The sequence below is a fragment of the Scyliorhinus torazame genome, chromosome 9 (assembly GCF_047496885.1).
Source record: "Scyliorhinus torazame isolate Kashiwa2021f chromosome 9, sScyTor2.1, whole genome shotgun sequence".
NCBI classification, from domain to species: domain Eukaryota; kingdom Metazoa; phylum Chordata; class Chondrichthyes; order Carcharhiniformes; family Scyliorhinidae; genus Scyliorhinus; species Scyliorhinus torazame.
The window spans coordinates 7,739,753-7,760,951 of record NC_092715.1 but is presented as its reverse complement, the minus strand read 5'-3'; the positions used below and the strand labels follow the sequence as shown (position 1 = coordinate 7,760,951).

Here is a 21,199-nt window from a genome sequence, read left to right as displayed (position 1 = left end):
AGTGAATTTCCGCCCGTACAAGTACTGGTGAAATTTCTTCACTGCGAAGATCACAGTCAGTCCCTCCTTTTCGATTCGTTCTGCTGCTGCCGGCGTCCTGGAAGCAAACGCTATGGATCGTTCCTGTCCGTTTTGCCCTCTGTGCCAAAACTGCACCAACACCATATGGAGACGTCGCATGTGAGCACCAACTCTTCCCTGGGGCCGCAGTGCCAAGACGTTCTCTGAGGAAAGCTGTTCTTTTATCTTCTTGAAAGCCCGGTCTTGGCGGACGGACCACTCCCAGGCTTGCTCCTTTAGTAATTGGTGCAGGGGGTCCAAGTGGAAGCTCGGTTCTGTATTAACTTTCCATAATATGTCACCAGTCCTAAAAAAGACCTTAACTCCTGGATTGTGGTGGGGGTGGGGCATCTTTAATCGCCCTCACCCGATCCTCCAAAGGGTGTAGCCCTGATTTGTCAACCTTGTCCCCCAGATAGGTTACTTGAGGTGCTGGGAAAACACATTTCTCCCTCTTTAGGCGCACACCTGCTGCTGAAAACCTCCTAAGGGCTTCCTCCAGGTTTTGCAGGTGTTCGACCTGTTTTTCCTGTAATGAGGACATCGTCCAGGTAAATGGCGACTTGTGGTAGCCCTTGCAATATATTCTCCACTGTCTTCTGGAATATCGCACAAGCTGATGATACCCCGAAGGGTAACCTTGTATACTGAAAAAGGCCCTTCAGGGTGTTTATCGCTGAGAATTTTTGGGACTCTTCATCCAGCTTCAGCTGTAGATATGCGTGGCTCATATCCAGCTTTGAGAATAGGAGTCCTCCAGCCAGCTTTGCAGACAAATCCGGGGAATTGTGTATATGTCCAGTTGCGAGTAGCGATTAATCGTTTGTTTGAAATCTCCTCAAAGGCGGACCGAGCCGTCCAGCTTAAGGATAGGCACCACAGATGCCGCCCACTCTGCAAACTGGACCAGTTTTATTATTCCCTCACGGTTTAATCGTTTTATTTTCATATCGACTTTCTGCCTTCATGCGAAGGGTCCTGGTCGGGCCTTGTAGAATTTTGGGACTGCCTCTGGATCTACATGCAATGTCGCCTTTGCTCCCTTTATTGTTCCGAGCCCTTCTCGGAAAACCTCTGGGTATTTGCACAGGAGTTCGCTCAGGCGGCCATTTTCCAGCTGGAAAATGTTTACCCAATCCAGCTGGATCTCTTTTAGCCAGTTTTGTCCCAATAAGCTTGGCCCCACACCTTTCACTACCATTAAAGGCAGCCGAACCAGTTGCTCTCCATAAGCCACAGTTACATGCGTTGTGCCCAACACTCTCAGTGGTTCCCCTGTGTATGTCCTCAGTATTGCCGTGGTCATGGTTAGGAGTAAGGGTTGGAGTCCAGTGTGAATTTTATTGAATACTGTTTCCCCCATCACTGATATGGCTGCTCCAGTGTCGACTTCCATCAGTGTGGGATGTCCGTTCAACCGTATGGATAATTCAATGGGTTTTGATTTCACCATCGTTACACAATTCAGTTGTTCCTCAGCGGAGGTAGGTGGGGCTTCTAGGGTATGCATTCTCCTGTACCCCGGCCTCCGTGACCTTCTCCAAGATGATGGTTTTGGGCTTCTATTTCTCCTTTCTGGCTCCGATCTCTGGCAATAACTGCAATATTTTGCCGGGCGAAAGGCTGCAGGGGCTGCCGTCTGTCTGGACCTAATTTTCCTTTGCTTGGGAGGGCTCCTGTGAGTGGGCCTGGTTAACTTAGTATCCAAGTCGTTCCTGAGGGTGGCTATGCAGTTGCCGAAACCCCATCGGTAGTCCCTAAACTCAGTTTCACTGGTATGGCCGTCGACCTCCAGCGGAGTACCCTGTAACTCATGTGCTTCGCCTGCCGCTTTTTCGAAGGACAAAGCCAGCTGCAATGCTTGTTTACAATCCAGCTCAGCCTCTGCTAACAGACATTTCTGTAAGGAAGGATGTGCTGGCCTTGGAAAGGGTCCAGAGGAGGGTCACAAGAATTATCCCTGGAATGAAGAGCTTGTCGTATGAGGAACGGTTGAGGACTCTGGGTCTGTACTCGTTGGAGTTTAGAAGGATGAGGGGGGATCTTATTGAAACTTACAGGATACTGCGAGGCCTGGATAGAGTGGACGTGGAGAGGATGTTTCCACTTGTAGGAGAAACTAGAACCAGAGGACACAATCTCAGACTAAAAGGACGATTTCTAAAAACATGGATGAGGAGGAATTTCTTCAGCCAGAGGGTGGTGAATCTGTGGAACTCTTTGCCGCAGAAGGCTGTGGAGACCAAATCACTGAGTGTCTTTAAGACAGAGATAGATAGGTTCTTGATTAATAAGGGGATCAGAGGTTATGGGGAGAAGGCAGGAGAATGGGGATGAGGAAATATCAGCCATGAATGAATGGCGGAGCAGACTCGATGGGCCGAGTGGCCTAATTCTGCTCCTATGTCTTATGGTCTTATCTTCATAGTCGAAGGTTGGGTGGGAATCTATTTAAATATGTGCAAACATTGCCAAGGTTTGATGAGAAGGAGGTAGAAGCCTTTTATATTTCATTTGAGAAGGTGGCGAAACAATGAACAGGACATGTTGGCATTTTATGATTCAAACAAAGATGGCAGGTAGAGCTAGCGAAGTGTTTCCATCACTATTAGAGGAGGTATCTGGGACATATGAGGAGGTGCAAAAATCCAGCTTCGGTGCATATGAACTAGTGCCTGAAGCCGACAGACAAAGGTTTAGAAATTTCAGGAAAGAACCTGATCAAACATACATAAAGTTTGAAAGGATCAAACACAGTAATTTTGATAGGTGGATAAGGGCTTCGAAAATAGACCAAACATATGAAGCTCTTCGAGAAATAATATTTTTGGAAGCATTAAAAAATTCAATTTCTGATGTACTGAGAACTCGGGTGGAAGATGTCATGTGAGAGTGATGTCAGAGTGTGGGTGGAGCTGGGCTTTAGATCAGCCATTTTGCAGTTTAGTTTTCAGTTTTGAGGAAAAGAGCTTGGGTGTGTGTCTGTGTTTGCAGTGAGCTGGATCTGCTGTGATCTCTGCCATGAAAGACTATCTCTGGATCATTTGGGTGATTTAAACTCATAATAGTGAAGCCTTTAACCTGATGTGATTCTGTTTAAAGGTGTTAAGTCTCTCTTGGATGTTGAAATGAATAACTGAAGGATTATTTAGTGTTATATTATTTTCAGGGTTATCTTTGAAGTAAGGGGTGTTAAGTGATCAATGTTTATTTAAAAGGTTAAGTTGAGTTCATGGAATAAACATTGTTTTGTGTTTAAAAACCCACGTGTCCATAATTGTAATCCCACACCTGGAGAACAAGCCGTGTGCTCAGAAAAGCAATAATACATTAAAGGGGGAGGTTGGTTGAACTCCATGATACATTTTGGGGTTCTGAAAACGCCTCTCCCATAACAAAGAGCAGAGGGTTAAAACTGCGAGATTAGCAGCAGAAATGGCAGTTGATTATGAGTTAGTTCATAAATCAAAGTTTGGTTTCCGACATCAGTTTCAGCATGTGAGGGATAGAAACTGGAGAAAGGAGAAATACTCAGGTGGTAAAGGTAAAGGAGATCTAATGGGAGATAATAAGGGATAATCCACTTCAGGAAGCATAGTAGAGAACATGCCACGTCGACATCAATGGGAATGAAGTAGAAAGAGTCGAGAGCTTCAAGTTTTTAGGTGTCCAGATCACCAACAGCCTGTCCTGGCCCCCCCATGCCGACACTATAGTTACGAAAGCCCACCAACAACTCTACTTTCTCAGAAGACTGAGGAAATTTGGCATGTTAGCTACAACTCTCACCAACTTTTACAGATGCACCATAGAAAACATTCTTCCTGGCTGTATCACAGCTTGATATGGATCCTGCTCTGCCCAAGACCGCAGGAAACTACAAAAGGTTGTGAATGTAGCCCAGTCCATTACGCAAACCAGCCTCCCATCCATTGACTCTGTCTATAATTCCCGCTGCCTCGGAAAGGCCGCCAGCATAATTAAGGACCCCACGCACCCCGGACATACTCTCTTCCACCTTCTTCCGTCAGGAAAAAGATACCAAAGTTTGAGGTTATGTACCAACCGACTCAAGAACAGCTTCTTCCCTACTGCCATCAGACTTTTGAATGGACCTACCTCGTATTAAGTTGACCTTTTCTCTACACCTTGCTATAACTGTAACATTATATTCTGCAGTCTCTCCTTCCTTCCCTATGTACGGTGTGCATTGTCTGTACAGCATGCAAGAAACAACACTTTTCACTGTATACTAATACATGTGACTATAATAAATCAAATCAAATCAAATCAGATCAAAGGATAGTGTACCTCAGATTAAAAAAGAAATCCAGGAGGGTGGAAGAGAAATGAAAAGTTCCAGATGTTTTTACTGTAATAAACTAGGCCATGTAAAGTCACATCTGACATGTGGGAGGCTTTCAAGTGTCAGTTGAAAGGAATTCAGGACCGGCATGTTCCTGTGAGGAAGAAGGATAAATATGGCAATTTTCGGGAACCTTGGATAACGAGAGATATTGTAGGCCTCGTCAAAAAGAAAAAGGAGGCATTTGTCAGGGCTAAAAGGCTGGGAACAGATGAAGCCTGCGTGGAATATAAGGAAAGTAGGAAGGAACTTAAGCAAGGAGTCAGGAGGGCTAGAAGGGGTCACGAAAAGTCATTGGCAAATAGGGTTAAGGAAAATCCCAAGGCTTTTTACACGTACATAAAAAGCAAGAAGGTATCGGGCAGCACGGTAGCACAAGTGATTAGCACTGTGGCTTCACAGCGCCAGGGTCCCAGGTTCGATTCCCCGCTGGGTCACTGTCTGTGCGGAGTTTGCACGTTCTCCCCGTGTCCGCGTGGGTTTCCTCCGGGTGCTCCGGTTTCCTCCCACAGTCCAAAGACGTGCAGGTTAGGTGGATTGGCCATGCTAAATTACCCGTAGTGTCCATAAGGGTTGGGAGGGGTTATTGGGTTGCGGGGATAAGGTGGAAGTGAGGGAATAATGTGGGTCGGTGCAGACTCGATGGGCCGAATGGCCTCCTTCGGCACTGTATGTTCTATGTAATCTATGTAATCTATGTAGCCAGGGAAAGGGTTGGCCCACTGAAGGATAGGCAAGGGAATCTATGTGTGGAGCCAGAGGAAATGGGCGAGATACTAAATGAATACTTTGCATCAGTATTCACCAAAGAGAAGAAATTGGTAGATGTTGAGTCTGGAGAAGGGTGTGTAGATAGCCTGGGTCACATTGAGATCCAAAAAGACGAGGTGTTGGGTGTCTTAAAAAATATTAAGGTAGATAAGTCCCCAGGGCCTGATGGGATCTACCCCAGAATACTGAAGGAGGCTGGAGAGGAAATTGCTGAGGCCTTGACAGAAATCTTTGGATCCTCACTGTCTTCAGGGGATGTCCCGGAGGACTGGAGAATAGCCAATGTTGTTCCTCTGTTTAAGGGTAGCAAGGATAATCCAGGGAACTACAGGCAGGTGAGCCTTACTTCAGTGGTAGGGAAATTACTGGAGAGAATTCTTCGAGACAGGATCTACTCCCATTTGGATGCAAATGGACGTATTAGTGAGAGGCAGCATGGTTTTGTGAAGGAGAGGTCGTGTCTCATTAACTTGATAGAGTTTTTTGAGGAGGTCACTAAGATGATTGATGCAGGTAGGGCAGTGGATGTTGTCTATATGGACTTCAGTAAGGCCTTTGACAAGGTCCCTCATGGTAGACTAGTACAAAAGGTAAAAGTCACACAGGATCAGGGGTGAGCTGGCAAGGTGGATACAGAACTGGCTAGGTCATAGAAGGTAGAGAGTAGCAATGGAAGGATGCTTTTCTAATTGGAGGGCTGTGACCAGTGGTGTTCCACAGGGATAAGTGCTGGGACCTTTGCTGTTTGTAGTATATATATAAATGATTTTTGGAGGAAAATGTAACTGGTCTGATTAGTAAGTTTGCAGACGACACAAAGGTTGGTGGAATTGCGGATTGCGATGAGGACTGTCAGAGGATACAGCAGGATTTAGATTGTTTGGAGACTTGGGCGGAGAGATGGCAGATGGAGTTTTATCCAGACAAATGTGAGGTAATGCATTTTGAAGGTCTAATGCAGGTAGGGAATATACAGTGAATGGTAGAACCCTCAAGAGTATTGACAGTCAGAGAGATCTAGGTGTACAGGTCCACAGGTCACTGAAAGGGGCAACACAGGTGGAGAAGGTAGTCAAGAAGGCATACGGCATGCTTGCCTTCATTGGCCGGGGCATTGACTATAAAAATTGGCAAGTTATGTTGCAGACGTATAGAAACTTAGTTTGGCCACATTTGGAGTATTGTGTTCAATTCTGGTCGCCACACTACCAGAAGAATGTGGAGGCTTCAGAGAGGGTACAGAAGAGATTTACCGGGATGTTGTCTACTATGGAGGGCATTAGCTATGAGAGGTTGAATAAACTCGGTTTGTTCTCACTGGAACGACTGATGTTGAGGGGAAAATTATGAGGGGCATAGACAGAATGGATAGTCAGAGACTTTTTCCCAGGGGAGAGGGGTCAATTACTAGGGGGCATAGGTTTAAGGTGCAAGGGGCAAGGTATAGAGGAGATGTACGAGGCAAGCTTTTTACACAGAGAGCAGTGGGTGCCTGGAACTCGGAGGAGGTGACGATAGTGACATTTAAGGGGCATCTTGACAAATACATGAATAGGATGGGAATAGAGGGATGCGGACCCAGGAAGTGTAGAATATTTTAGTTTAGACGGGCAGCATGGTCGGCACGGGCCTCGAGGGCCGAAGGGCCTGTTCCTGTGCTGTACTTTTCTTTGTTCTTTGTTTGTTCTTTGTATTCCAGTACGCAATATTACAGCAAACAAGGTTGTGGAGGAGTTACTTACATTTTTTACTAGATATGGACTACCCACAGAAATTCAATCGGATCAAGGATCAAATTTTACCTCGAAGTTATTATGAAATGAAAATCGCTTATTGTCACAAGTAAGCTTCAAATGAAGTTACTGTGAAAAGCCCCTAGTCACCACATTCCGGCGCCTGTTCGGGGAGGCTGGTACGGGAAAGCAATTATCGATAGCTTAGGAGTAAAACAATTTAAATTAACTGCGTACCATCCAGAATCGCAGGGAGCATTAGAAAGGTGGCATCAGACATTAACGACAATGTTGAGGGCGTATTGTCAAGATTATCCAGAGGATTGGGATAAAGGAATTCCATTCGTACTGTTTGCAATTAGCGATGCTCCTAATGAGTCAACCAAATTCAGTCCTTTTGAACTAATTTTTGGTCACGAGGTAAGAGGACCACTTAAATTGATTAAGGAGAAATTGGTAAGTGAGCAGTCTGAAACTACATTATAGGATTGCATGTCAAATTTTAGGGAACGATTAAATAGAGCAGGTGAATTGGCTGGACAACATTTAAAAGTTGAACAGCATGTGATGAAACGAGTAGTGGACAAGAAAGCAAGTTCGTAGTTTTGCCAGTGGGGATAAAGTTTTAGTATTGTTACCAGTGGTCGGTGAACCTTTAAAAGCAAGGTTTTGTGGACCTTATCAGATTGAAAAGAAATTGAGTGAGGTGAATTCTTTGGTAAGAACGCCAGATCGAAGGAAAACTCACCGAGTGTGTCATGTGAATATGCTTAAAAGGTATTTTGAAAGGGAAAGAGAGCAAAAGGAGGAGGTTTAGTTATTCTAACTCAAAGTGAAGAACTGAATCCAAATGACTCTGAATTTAACATTCCTCAAATTAAATTGGATAACGAGGAAGTTCTTAAAAATTGGGATAAATTATTGAATTACCTACCAGAGGAAAAACAAACTGACCTGAAAGAGTTATTAATATCACATGGGCAAATAAGCTGGGAAAATGGCTATACATGATGTAGATGTGGGAAATGCTGTTCCTATCAAACAACATCCATATAGACGTAACCCTTTAAAATTGGCACAGATTCAAAAAGAAATTGAAAATATGCTTAAAACTGGCATAATAGAAGTGGATTGCAGCCAATGGAGCTCACCCACAGTGATGGTAGTGAAACTGGACAGTACCCAATGGTTGTGTGTGGACTATAGAAAGGTGAATGCAGTTCCAAGAACAGACTCTTATCCTATCCCACGTTTGGAGGATTGCATTGAGAAGGTGGGACAATCAGCTTTTATTTCCAAACTGGATTTACTTAAAGGTTACTGGCAGGTACCTTTATCCGAAAGGGCGAAGGAGATTTCAGCTTTTGTGACTCCAGATGGTATATACCAATTCAAAGTTATGCCATTTGAGAGGAAAAACGCCCCAGCCACATTTCAACGGTTAACTAACAAAGTTGTTTCAGGATTACCCAATTGTGCGGTATACATCGGCGATCTGGTAATTTTCAGCCAGACATGGAAAGAACATTTAAAACATCTGATGGAGTTATTCGATCAACTTCAGGAGGGCGGGTTTGGTGATAAACCTAGCCAAAAGTGAGTTTGGAAAAGCCCAAGTCATGGTCCTTACAATTGGACAGGGTCGAATGGCCCCGCGGGATATGAAAACAAAGGTTATTGGGGAGTTTCCAATACCCTCGACATGAAGGGAAATAATGCGATTTCCTGGCAAGAGTGTTTTTTACTGGAAATTTGTGCCAAATGTTAGCAGCGTGGTTGCTCCACTGACAGACTTGCTGAAGAAACGTAGCAAATTTCAGTGGACAGCAGAGTGTCAACAGGCATTTGAAGGCTTAAAGGCTGTGTTAACCACTGCTCCTGTGTTAACCACTCCAAATTACACAAAATCAGTCAAGGTGGCTGTCGATGCGAGTGATGTGGGTGTAGGTGCGGTGCTCCTACAAGACGACGAAGGAATAGAGCGGCCTATTAGTTATTTTTCAAAAAAATTGAATGATCACCAGAGGAAGTATTCAACAATTGAAAAGGAGACTTTGAGCTAGGCGCTGGCTTTGCAACATTTTAACATTTATGTCACCAGCAATTCGTCTGAAACAATTCTATATACTGATCATAATCCATTGACGTTTTTGGAAAAATTCAAGAACAAAAATGCCAGGCTGTTTCGATGGAGTTTATTATTACAGCCATTTAATTTAAAACTTAAGCATGTGGCAGGACGGAAAAACGTGATAGCCAATGCTTTGTCGCGAATGTGATGAAGAGAAGCAGGTTCGATGGTGGAAAACAAAGAACTAAAAATTGACTGTATTATAGTAAATGTTTGCCTGTTTTGATGTTTTGAAATGTATGTATGTTTACTGACAAGTGTTAGGAGTGGGCAAGTGAAAACGTGAAAAATTAAACCATCTTTGAAGTTGATGGTTTATTTTTTTCTTGTGGGGAGGTGTCATGAAAATGTTCCTTTCAGAAAGGTTTTTGTTATATCACATGGCTTCAGTGATGTCATTTTTGTGGGTGGAGCTGGGCGATGGCTGTGTGAGTGGTTGGTTTTGCTTCCAGTTTTGACTGCTGCGGACTCAAAGAGAAAAGAAGTATTTTCTCTGTCTATCTCTGTTTTTATTTTAAAAAACTGTTCCAGTAAAAAAAAAATCACCTTGGTGGTGGCCTTGGAGGTCTTTCTGGAAGGAATTCCAACCTGCTGGTTGAAAAGTGGATCCGAGTTTCAGTAACAACAGTATTAGTCAAGTGGGAAGCGTGCTGGGCCACGTCTTTGAAAAGGGGTTTCTGGTTTTAATTGGATTTTGTTATTGAATTGGAACAGTTAAGGCTGAATTCATTAAGTGTTATACATAGATCACTGTAGCTGTGTCATGTCTTTATGTTTGTAATTGATAAAAGTTCTTGCTGTGTGTTTAAATATATATGTTAACCAAGTTCTTAGAATAAAGTTTGTTTTTGATTAAAAGAGCCTAAGACGTCTGGTGAATCACTACTCACGCTCATCCCAGCCAAATTCAACAAAAGCTATAGGTCAGGTGAACTCCATTATACACTTTGGAGTTTTTAAACCCTGGCCCATAACAATAATAATAAAAATAATAATCGCTTATTGTCACAAGTAGGCTTCAATAAAGTCACTGTGAAAAGCCCCTAATCGCTGCTGGTCTTGTTCTGCATTACAAGCCAGCAGTTTAGCCCACTGTGCTAAACCAGCCCCTATATAGGTTGGAGACTTGGGCAGAGAAATGGCAAATGGAGTTTAATCCAGATAAATGTGAGGTAATACATTTTCGTAGGTCTAGTATAAGAGGGGAAATATACCGTAAATGGCAAAACATTTAGGAATAGAGAAAGTCAGAGAGATCTGGGTGTACAGGTCGACAGATCTTTGAAAGTGGCAACACAAGTGGACAAGATAGTAAATAAAGCATATGGAATGCTTGCCTTTATTGGATGTGGCATCGAGTATAAAAACTGGCAAGTCATGCTACAGTTACATAGATCCTTGGTCAGGCCGCACTTGGAATATTGCGCACAATTCTGGTCGCCACACTATCAGAGGATGTGGAGGCTTTGGAGAGGGTGCAGAGGAGGTTTACCAGGGTGTTGCCTGGTCTGTAGGGTGTTAGCTATGTGGAGAGACTGAATAGACTCGGACTGTTTTCATCAGAATGACGAAGTTTGGGGGGTGACCTGATAGAGATCTACAAGATTGTGAGGGGCATGGATAGAGTGGATGGGCAGGCACTCTTTCCCAGGGTGGAGGGGTCAGTCACCAGGGAGATAGGTTTATGGTCCGTGGGCAAAATTTAGAGGGGATGTGCGAGGCAGGTTTTTTACACAGAGGGTGGTGAGTGCCTGGAACGCGTTGCCAGGGGAGGTTGTGAAAGCAGATACATTAACGTCGTTCAAAGGGCATCTTGACAAATACATGGACAGGATGGGGATAGAGGGATACGGCACAAGGAAGTGCTGAGAGTTTTGGCCAAGGTTGGTATCATGACCAGTACTGGCTTGGAGGGCCGAAGGGCCTGTTCCTGTGCGGTACTGTTCTTTCTTTAAACCTCCTACCTTCCCGAGCTCTCTCCGGTTAAACCCCAACCTTCCCGAGCTCTCTCCGGTTAAACTCCTACCTTCCTGAGCTCTCTCCGGTTAAACTCCTACCTTCCCGAGCTCTCTCCGGTTAAACCCCAACCTTCCCTAGCTCTCTCCGGTTAAACCCCAACCTTCCCGAGCTCTCTCCGGTTAAACCCCAACCTTCCTGAGCTCTCTCCGGTTAAACTCCTACCATCCTTAGCTCGCTCCGGTTAAAATCCTACCTTCCCGAGCTCGCTCCGGTTAAACTCCCACCTTCCCGAGCTCGCTCCGGTGAAATTCCTACCTTCCCGCTCTCCGGTTAAACTCCTATCTTCCCGAGCTCTCTCCGGTTAAACCCCAACCTTCCCGAGCTCTCTCCGGTTAAAATCCTACCTTCCCTAGCTCGCTCCGGTTAAACTCCTACCTTCCCTAGCTCGCTCCGGTTAAACTCCTACCTTCCCGAGCTCGCTCCGGTTAAACTCCCACCTTCCCTAGCTCTCTCCGGTTAAACCCCTACCTTCCCGCTCTCCGGTTAAACTCCTATCTTCCCTAGCTCGCTCCGGTTAAACTCCTACCTTCCCCAGCTCGCTCCGGTTAAACTCCTACCTTCCCTAGCTCTCTCTGGTTAAACTCCTACCTTCCCACTCTCCGGCTAAACTCCTATCTTCCCGAGCTCTCTCCGGTTAAACACCTACCTTCCCGAGCTCTCTCCGGTTAAACTCCTACCTTCCCGCTCTCCGGTTAAACTCCTACCTTCCCGAGCACCGGTTAAACTCCTTCCTTCCCGCTCTCCGGTTAAACTCCTACCTTCCCGAGATCAGGTTAAACTCCTACCTTCCCGAGCTCTCTCTGGTTAAACTCCGACCTTCCCGAGCTCTCTCTGGTTAAACTCCTACCTTCCCGAGCTCTCTCTGGTTAAACTCCTACCTTCCCGAGCTCTCTCCGGGTAAACTCCTACCTTCCCGAGCTCTCACTGGTTAAACTCCTACCTTCCCGAGCTCTCTCCGGTTAAACTCCTACCTTCCCGAGCTCTCTCTGGTTAAAATCCTACCTTCCCGAGCTCTCTCTGGTTAAACTCCTACCTTCCCGAACTCTCTCCGGTTAAACTCCTACCTTCCCGAGCTCTCTCCGGTTAAACTCCGACCTTCCCGAGCTCTCTCCGGTTAAACTCCTACCTTCCCGAGCTCTCTCCGGTTAAACTCCGACCTTCCCGAGCTCTCTCCGGTTAAACTCCTACCTTCCCGAGCTCTCTCCGGTTAAACTCCTACCTTCCCGAGCTCGCTCCGGTGAAACTCCTACCTTCCCGCTCTCCGGTTAAATTCCTATCTTCCCGAACTCTCTCCGGTTAAACTCCTACCTACCCTAGCTCGCTCCGGTTAAACTCCTACCTTCCCGCTCTCCGCTTAAACTCCTATCTTCCCTAGCTCGCTCCGGTTAAACTCCTACCTTCCCCAGCTCGCTCCGGTTAAACTCCTACCTTCCCTAGCTCTCTCTGGTTAAACTCCTACCTTCCCGCTCTCCGGCTAAACTCCTATCTTCCCGAGCTCTCTCCGGTTAAACTCCTACCTTCCCGAGCCCTCTCCGGTTAAACTCCTACCTTCCCGCTCTCCGGTTAAACTCCTACCTTCCCGAGCTCCGGTTAAACTCCTTCCTTCCCGCTCTCCGGTTAAACTCCTACCTTCCCGAGATCAGGTCAAACTCCTACCTTCCCGAGCTCTCTCTGGTTAAACTCCTACCTTCCCGAGCTCTCTCCGGTTAAACTCCTACCTTCCCGCTCTCCGGTTAAACTCCTACCTTCCCGAGCTCCGGTTAAACTCCTTCCTTCCCGCTCTCCGGTTAAACTCCTACCTTCCCGAGATCAGGTTAAACTCCTACCTTCCCGAGCTCTCTCTGGTTAAACCCCTACCTTCCCGAGCTCTCTCCGGTTAAACTCCTACCTTCCCGAGCTCTCTCTGGTTAAACTCCTACCTTCCCGAGCTCTCTCCGGTTAAACTCCGACCTTCCCGAACTCTCTCCGGTTAAACTCCGACCTTCCCGAGCTCCGGTTATACTCCTACCTTCCCGAGCTCCGGTTAAACTCCTACCTTCCCGAGCTTCGGTTAAACTCCTACCATCCCGAGCTCTCTCCGGTTAAACTCCTATCTTCCCGAGCTCACTCTGGTTAAACTCCTACCTTCCCGAGCTCTCTCCGGTTAAACTCCTACCTTCCCGAGCTCTCTCCGGTTAAACTCCTATCTTCCCGAGCTCTCTCCGGTTAAACTCCGACCTTCCCGAACTCTCTCCGGTTAAACTCCGACCTTCCCGAGCTTCGGTTGAACTCCTACCTTCCCGAGCTCCGGTTAAACTCCTACCTTCCCGAGCTTCGGTTAATCTCCTACCTTCCCGAGCTCTCTCCGGTTAAACTCCTACCTTCCCGAGCCCTCTACGGTTAAACTCCTACCTTCCCGAGCTCTCTACGGTTAAACTCCCACCTTCCCGAGCTCTCCCCTTCCCGAGCTCGCTCCGGTTAAACTCCTACCTTCCCGAGCTCTCTCCAGTTAAACTCCAACCTTCCCGAGCTCTCTCCGGTTAAACTCCTACCTTCCCGAGCTCTCTCCAGTTAAACTCCTACCTTCCCGAGCTCCGGTTAAACCCCAACCTTCTCGAGCTCCGGTTAAACCCCAACCTTCCCGAGCTCTCTCCGGTTAAACTCCTACCTTCCCGAGCTCTCTCCGGTGAAACTCCTACCTTCCCGCTCTCCGGTTTAACTCCTACCTTCCCGAGCACCGGTTAAACTCCTACCTTCCCGAGATCAGGTTAAACTCCTACCTTCCCGAGCTCTCTCTGGTTAAACTCCTACCTTCCCGAGCTCTCTCTGGTTAAACTCCTACCTTCCCGAGCTCTCTCTGGTTAAACTCCTACCTTCCCGAGCTCTCTCCGGGTAAACTCCTACCTTCCCGAGCTCTCTCTGGTTAAACTCCTACCTTCCCGAACTCTCTCCGGTTAAACTCCTACCTTCCCGAGCTCTCTCTGGTTAAAATCCTACCTTCCCGAGCTCTCTCTGGTTAAACTCCTACCTTCCCGAACTCTCTCCGGTTAAACTCCTACCTTCCCGAGCTCTCTCCGGTTAAACTCCGACCTTCCCGAGCTCTCTCCGGTTAAACTCCTACCTTCCCGAGCTCTCTCCGGTTAAACTCCTACCTTCCCGAGCTCTCTCCGGTTAAACTCCGACCTTCCCGAGCTCTCTCCGGTTAAACTCCTACCTTCACGAGCTCCGGTTAAACTCCTACCATCCCGAGTTCGCTCCGGTGAAACTCCTACCTTCCCGCTCTCCGGTTAAACTCCTATCTTCCCGAACTCTCTCCGGTTAAACTCCTACCTACCCTAGCTCGCTCCGGTTAAACTCCTACCTTCCCGCTCTCCGGTTAAACTCCTATCTTCCCTAGCTCGCTCCGGTTAAACTCCTACCTTCCCGAGCCCTCTCCGGTTAAACTCCTACCTTCCCGCTCTCCGGTTAAACTCCTACATTCCCGAGCACCGGTTAAACTCCTTCCTTCCCGCTCTCCGGTTAAACTCCTACCTTCCCGAGCACTGGTTAAACTCCTTCCTTCCCGCTCTCCGGTTAAACTCCTACCTTCCCGAGATCAGGTCAAACTCCTACCTTCCCGAGCTCTCTCTGGTTAAACTCCTACCTTCCCGAGCTCTCTCCGGTTAAACTCCTACCTTCCCGCTCTCCAGTTAAACTCCTACCTTCCCGAGCACCGGTTAAACTCCTTCCTTCCCGCTCTCCGGTTAAACTCCTACCTTCCCGAGATCAGGTTAAACTCCTACCTTCCCGAGCTCTCTCTGGTTAAACCCCTACCTTCCCGAGCTCTCTCCGGTTAAACTCCTACCTTCCCGAGCTATCTCTGGTTAAACTCCTACCTTCCCGAGCTCTCTCCGGTTAAAATCCGACCTTCCCGAACTCTCTCCGGTTAAACTCCGACCTTCCCGAGCTCCGGTTAAACTCCTACCTTCCCGAGCTTCGGTTAAACTCCTACCATCCCGAGCTCTCTCCGGTTAAACTCCTATCTTCCCGAGCACCGGTTAAACTCCTTCCTTCCCGCTCTCCGGTTAAACTCCTACCTTCCCGAGCTCTCTCTGGTTAAACTCCTACCTTCCCGAGCTCTCTCCGGTTAAACTCCTACCTTCCCGAGCTCTCTCCGGTTAAACTCCTATCTTCCCGAGCTCTCTCCGGTTAAACTCCGACCTTCCCGAGCTCTCTCCGGTTAAACTCCTACCTTCCCGAGCTCTCTACGGTTAAACTCCGACCTTCCCGAACTCTCTTCGGTTAAACTCCGACCTTCCCGAGCTTCGATTGAATTCCTACCTTCCCGAGCTCCGGTTAAACTCCTACCTTCCCGAGCTTCGGTTAATCTCCTACCTTCCCGAGCTCTCTCCGGTTAAACTCCTACCTTCCCGAGCTCTCTACGGTTAAACTCCTCCCTTCCCGAGCTCTCTACGGTTAAACTCCCACCTTCCCGAGCTCTCCCCTTCCCGAGCTCGCTCCGGTTAAACTCCTACCTTCCCGAGCTCTCTCCAGTTAAACTCCAACCTTCCCGAGCTCTCTCTGGTTAAACTCCTACCTTCCCGAGCTCTCTCCAGTTAAACTCCTACCTTCCGGACCTCTCTCCAGTTAAACTCCTACCTTCCCGAGCTCTCTCCGGTTAAATTCCTACCTTCCCGAGCTCTCTCCAGTTAAACTCCTACCTTCCCGAGCTCCGGTTAAACCCCAACCTTCCCGAGCTCTCTCCGGTTAAACCCCTACCTTCCTGAGCTCTCTCCAGTTAAACTCCTACCTACCCGAACTCTCTCCGGTTAAACCCCAACCTTCCCGAGCTCTCTCCGGTTAAACTCCTACCTTCCCGAACTCTCTCTGGTTAAACTCCTACCTTCCCGAGCTCTCTCCGGTTAAACTCCGACCTTCCCGAACTCTCTCCGGTTAAACTCCGACCTTCCCGAGCTCCGGTTAAACTCCTACCTTCCCGAGCTCCGGTTAAACTCCTATCTTCCCGAGCTTCGGTTAAACTCCTACCATCCCGAGCTCTCTCCGGTTAAACTCCTATCTTCCCGAGCACCGGTTAAACTCCTTCCTTCCCGCTCTCCGGTTAAACTCCTACCTTCCCGAGCTCTCTCTGGTTAAACTCCTACCTTCCCGAGCTCTCTCCGGTTAAACTCCTACCTTCCCGAGCTCTCTCCGGTTAAACTCCTATCTTCCCGAGCTCTCTCCGGTTAAACTCCGACCTTCCCGAACTCTCTCCGGTTAAACACCTACCTTCCCGAGCTCTCTCCGGTTAAACTCCGACCTTCCCGAACTCTCTCCGGTTAAACTCCGACCTTCCCGAGCTTCGGTTGAACTCCTACCTTCCCGAGCTCCGGTTAAACTCCTACCTTCCCGAGCTTCGGTTAATCTCCTACCTTCCCGAGCTCTCTCCGGTTAAACTCCGACCTTCCCGAGCTCTCTCCGGTTAAACTCCTACCTTCCCGAGCTCTCTCCAGTTAAACTCCTACCTTCCCGAGCTCCGGTTAAACCCGAACCTTCTCGAGCTCCGGTTAAACCCCAACCTTCCCGAGCTCTCTCCGGTTAAACTCCTACCTTCCCGAGCTCTCTCCGGTTAAACCCCTACCTTCCCGAGCTCTCTCCGGTTAAACTCCTACCTACCCGAACTCTCTCCGATTAAACCCCTACCTTCCCGAACTCTCTCCGGTTAAACCCCAACCTTCCCGAGCTCTCTCCGGTTAAACACCTACCTTCCCGAGCTCTCTCCGGTTAAACTCCTACCTTCCCGAACTCTCTCCGGTAAAACTCCTACCTTCCCGAACTCTCTACAGTTAAACTCCTACCTTCCTGAGCTCTCTCCGGTTAAACCCCAACCTTCCCGAGCTCTCTCCGGTTAAACTCCTACCTACCCGAACTCTCTCCGGTTAAACCCCTACCTTCCCGAACTGTCTCCGGTTAAACCCCAACCTTCCCGAGCCCTCTCCGGTTAAACTCCTACCTTCCCGAACTCTCTCCGGTTAAACGCCTACCTTCCCGAACTCTCTACAGTTAAACTCCTACCTTCCTGAGCTCTCTCCGATTAAACTCCTTCCTTGTGGTCCCTTTGTTCAAGAAGGGGAGTAGAGACAACCCCGGCAACTATAGACCAGTGAGCCTCACGTCTGTTGTGGGTAAAGTCTTGGAGGGGATTATAAGAGACAAGATTTATAACCATCTAGATAGGAATAATATGATTAGGGATAGTCAGCATGGCTTTGTGAAGGGTAGGTCATGCCTCACAAACCTTATCGAGTTCTTTGAGAAGGTGATTGAACAGGTAGACGAGGGTAGAGCAGTTGATGTGGTGTATATGGATTTCAGTAAAGCGTTTGATAAGGTTCCCCACGGTAGGCTATTGCAGAAAATACGGAAGCTGGGGATTGAGGGTGATTTAGAGATGTGGATCAGAAATTGGCTAGATGAAAGAAGACAGAGGGTGGTGGTTGATGGGAAATGTTCAGAATGGAGCTCAGTTACAAGTGGCGTACCACAAGGATCTGTTCTGGGGCCGTTGCTGTTTGTCATTTTTATAAATGACTTAGAGGAGGGCGCAGAAGGGTGGGTGAGTAAATTTGCAGACGACACTAAAGTCGGTGGTGTTGTCGACAGTGCGGAAGGATGTTGCAGGTTACAGAGGGACATAGATAAGCTGCAGAGCTGGGCTGAGAGGTGGCAAATGGAGTTTAATGTAGAGAAGTGTGAGGTGATTCACTTTGGAAGGAATAGCAGGAATGCGGAATACTTGGCTAATGGTAAAATTCTTGGAAGTGTGGATGAGCAGAGGGATCTCGGTGTCCATGTACATAGATCCCTGAAAGTTGCCACCCAGGTTTATAGGGTTGTGAAGAAGGCCTATGGTGGGTTGTGAAGAAGGCCTATGGTGTGTTGGCCTTTATTGGTAGAGGGATTGAGTTCCGGAGTCATGAGGTCATGTTGCAGCTGTACAGAACTCTGGTACGGCCGCATTTGGAGTATTGCGTGCAGTTCTGGTCACCTCATTATAGGAAGGACGTGGAAGCTTTGGAACGGGTGCAGAGGAGATTTATCAGGATGTTGCCTGGTATGGAGGGAAAATCTTATGAGGAAAGGCTGATGGACTTGAGGTTGTTTTCGTTGGAGAGAAGAAGGTTAAGAGGAGACTTAATAGAGGCATACAAAATGATCAGGGGGTTAGATAGGGTGGACAGTGAGAGCCTTCTCCCACGGATGGAAATGGCTGGCACGAGGGGACATAGCTTTAAACTGAGGGGTAATAGATATAGGACAGAGGTCAGAGGTAGGTTCTTTACGCAAAGAGTGGTGAGGCCGTGGAATGCCCTACCTGCAATAGTAGTGAACTCGCCAACATTGAGGGCATTTAAAAGTTTATTGGATAAGCATATGGATGATAATGGCATAGTGTAGGTTGGATGGCTTTTGTTTTTTGACTTCCCATGTCGGTGCAACATCGTGGGCCGAAGGGCCTGTACTGCACTGTATCGTTCTATGTTCCCGAGCTCTCTCTGGTTCTCTCCCGAACTGCTCAGCTCGCTCTCTCCGAACTTGAATAAATCAGCTAAGTCCCTCCCCTTGCTAAAACAATTGAATGTTGTTTGAAAAACACCCACCAGGACTCACTTACCAGTCAGCTGCACTCTTTGTAAACTCCTGGCTGCCCTCACGCTCTTTGAGGAAATGTAGGGATTGAAAGGAGCACCTTGCTCCCTCCTCACCAAACCCCCTCAGTCACTGAACTCCCAGTTTAACACTCTAATGCAGCCTGAAGTCAGCACTCCAGTGCAAACAAAGCCAGCTCTGCAAGATGGCTCAGATTTTTACGTCTGACTCTAGCCTTTGAAAACTGGTTGAAGCCAGTTGAAAGTGAACCCTCGGTAGGCGACGGGTCCGGAGAGGGTCCCTGGCCGTGCACTCAGATCCTTCGTGTACCAACTGGCAGTTGAGGACATCTTCAACCTCTCCCTACTCTGTTCCGAAGTCCCCACCTGCTTCAAGAAGACCATCATCATACCGGATGAGAAAAATATCAGCCATGATTGAATGGCGGAGCAGACTCGATGGGCCAAGTGGCCTAATTCTGCTCCTATTTCTTATGGACGCCTACATCAGACTCCTATTTATTGACTACAGCTCCGCCTTCAACACCATACTCCCAGCCAAGCTCATATCAAAGCTCCAAAACCTAGGACTTGGCTCCCCACTCTGCAACTGGATCCTCGATTTTCTGACCACAGACCACAATCAGTAAGAATGAACAACAACACCTCCTCCACAATAGTCCTCAACACCGGTGCCCCGCAAGGCTGCGTACTTAGCCCCCTACTCTACTCCCTCTACACACACAACTGTGTCCCTTCCATCTCCCCCCCTCCCTGTCCTCTACCCCCTCGTCTCCCTCAATGCCCTCTGCCCCCTCTCTTCTCCCTCACCCTCCTCCCTCTCTTCTCTTTCGACCCTCCCCTCCTATCCCGTCTCTCTCTATCTTCCCTCACCTTCCCCCTACCTCGCCACCCCTCCCCTCTCCCTCCTCCATCCCCCTCCCACTCCTTTCACTACCCATCCCTCCTCTCCCCCTTCCCCTCTCTCCCTCCTACCCCCTCTATCACTATCCTCTTCTCTGCCAACCTCCTCCCTCACTCCTCTCCCTCCCCTCGCCCCTCTACCTCTCTCCCCCCTCCCTCCCTCATTATCTCTCTCTCCCCCCCTCCCTCCCCCTCACTCCCTCCCCCTCCCCTCACTCTCCCTCTCCTCCCTCCCTCGCCCCTCTACCTCTCTCCTTTCTCCCCCCTCTCTCATTATCTCTCTCCCCCTCCCTCACTATCTCCCTCCCTCACTCCCCCTCCTCACTGTTTCCTCCGTCCTCCCTCTCTCCCTCCCCCTCACTCACTATCCCTCACTACCCCTCCCTCACTACCCCTCCCTCACTACCCCTCCCTCACTACCCCTCCCTCACTACCCCTCCCTCACTACCCCTCCCTCACTATCTCTCCCTCACTATCCCTCCCTCACTATCTCTCTATTTCTCTCTCACACACTCACCTTCTCCGACTCTGTCTCCAGCGGCTCCTCCGCTCTGATTGGTTGCGGTGCCGGGTGACGCGGTCTGGGCCGGCCGCTGATTGGCTGCCCCGGTGTCACTCAAGATTCGGGCCCGCCCCCTGTTGTCCCGGTTTCCCCGGCAACGGGGCGGGGCCTCGCTCCCCAGCGAGTCAGTTACTGTTAACGAGGTAACTCCTGAACTCGGAGATTCACCTGGAACCAGCTCCCCGCAATCCCCCGCGGCTGCTCCCTCAACCCTCAACCCTCAACCCTCAACCCTCAACCCCTCAACCCTCAAACCCTCAACCCTCAAACCCCAACCCTCAACCCTCAAACCCTCAAACCCTCAACCCTCAAACCCTCAAACTCCAACCCTCAACCCTCAAACCCCAACCCTCAACCCTCAAACCTCAACCCTCAACCCTCAAACCCTCAAACCCTCAACCCTCAACCCTCAAACCCTCAAACTCCAACCCTCAAACCCTCAAACCCCAACCCTCAACCCTCAAACCCCAACCCTCAACCCTCAAACCTCAAATCCCCAACCCTCAACCCTCAAACCCCAACCCTCAACCCTCAAACCTCAAATCCCCAACCCTCAACCCTCAAACCCTCAAACCCTCAAACCTCAAACCCTCAAACCCTCAACCCTCAAACCCTCAAACCCTCAACCCTCAAACCCTCAACCCTCAAACCCTCAAACCCTCAAACCCTCAACCCTCAAACCCTCAACCCTCAAACCTCAAACCACAAACCCTCAAACCCTCAAACCCTCAACCCTCAAACCCTCAACCCTCAACCCTCAACCCTCAAACCCTCAACCCTCAAACCTCAACCCTCAACCCTCAAACCCTCAAACCCTCAACCCTCAACCCTCAAACCCTCAAACTCCAACCCTCAACCCTCAAACCCCAACCCTCAACCCTCAACCCTCAACCCCTCAACCCTCAAACCCTCAAACCCCAACCCTCAACCCTCAAACCCCAACCCTCAACCCTCAAACCTCAAATCCCCAACCCTCAACCCTCAAACCCTCAAACCCTCAAACCCTCAAACCTCAAACCCTCAAACCCT

At 48.6% G+C, this 21,199-nt stretch overlaps 1 protein-coding gene across 4 annotated transcripts in view; it reads right to left on the bottom strand.

Moving 5' to 3' along the window:
• Window positions 1–20,146, bottom strand: part of capslb (calcyphosine-like b) — a 186,860-nt gene extending 166,714 nt beyond the window's left edge. Inside the window, exon 1 of one of the 4 annotated variants that reach the window (XM_072515590.1) lies at window positions 20,126–20,146. The gene's annotated coding sequence lies outside the window, so the exon portion shown is untranslated. Of the gene's footprint in view, window positions 1–18,710; window positions 19,336–20,125 lie in introns of those variants that run through there. The other 3 variants (XM_072515588.1, XM_072515592.1, XM_072515591.1) reach the window with 3 other exon arrangements.
• Between the last annotated feature and the right edge of the window lie 1,053 nt (window positions 20,147–21,199).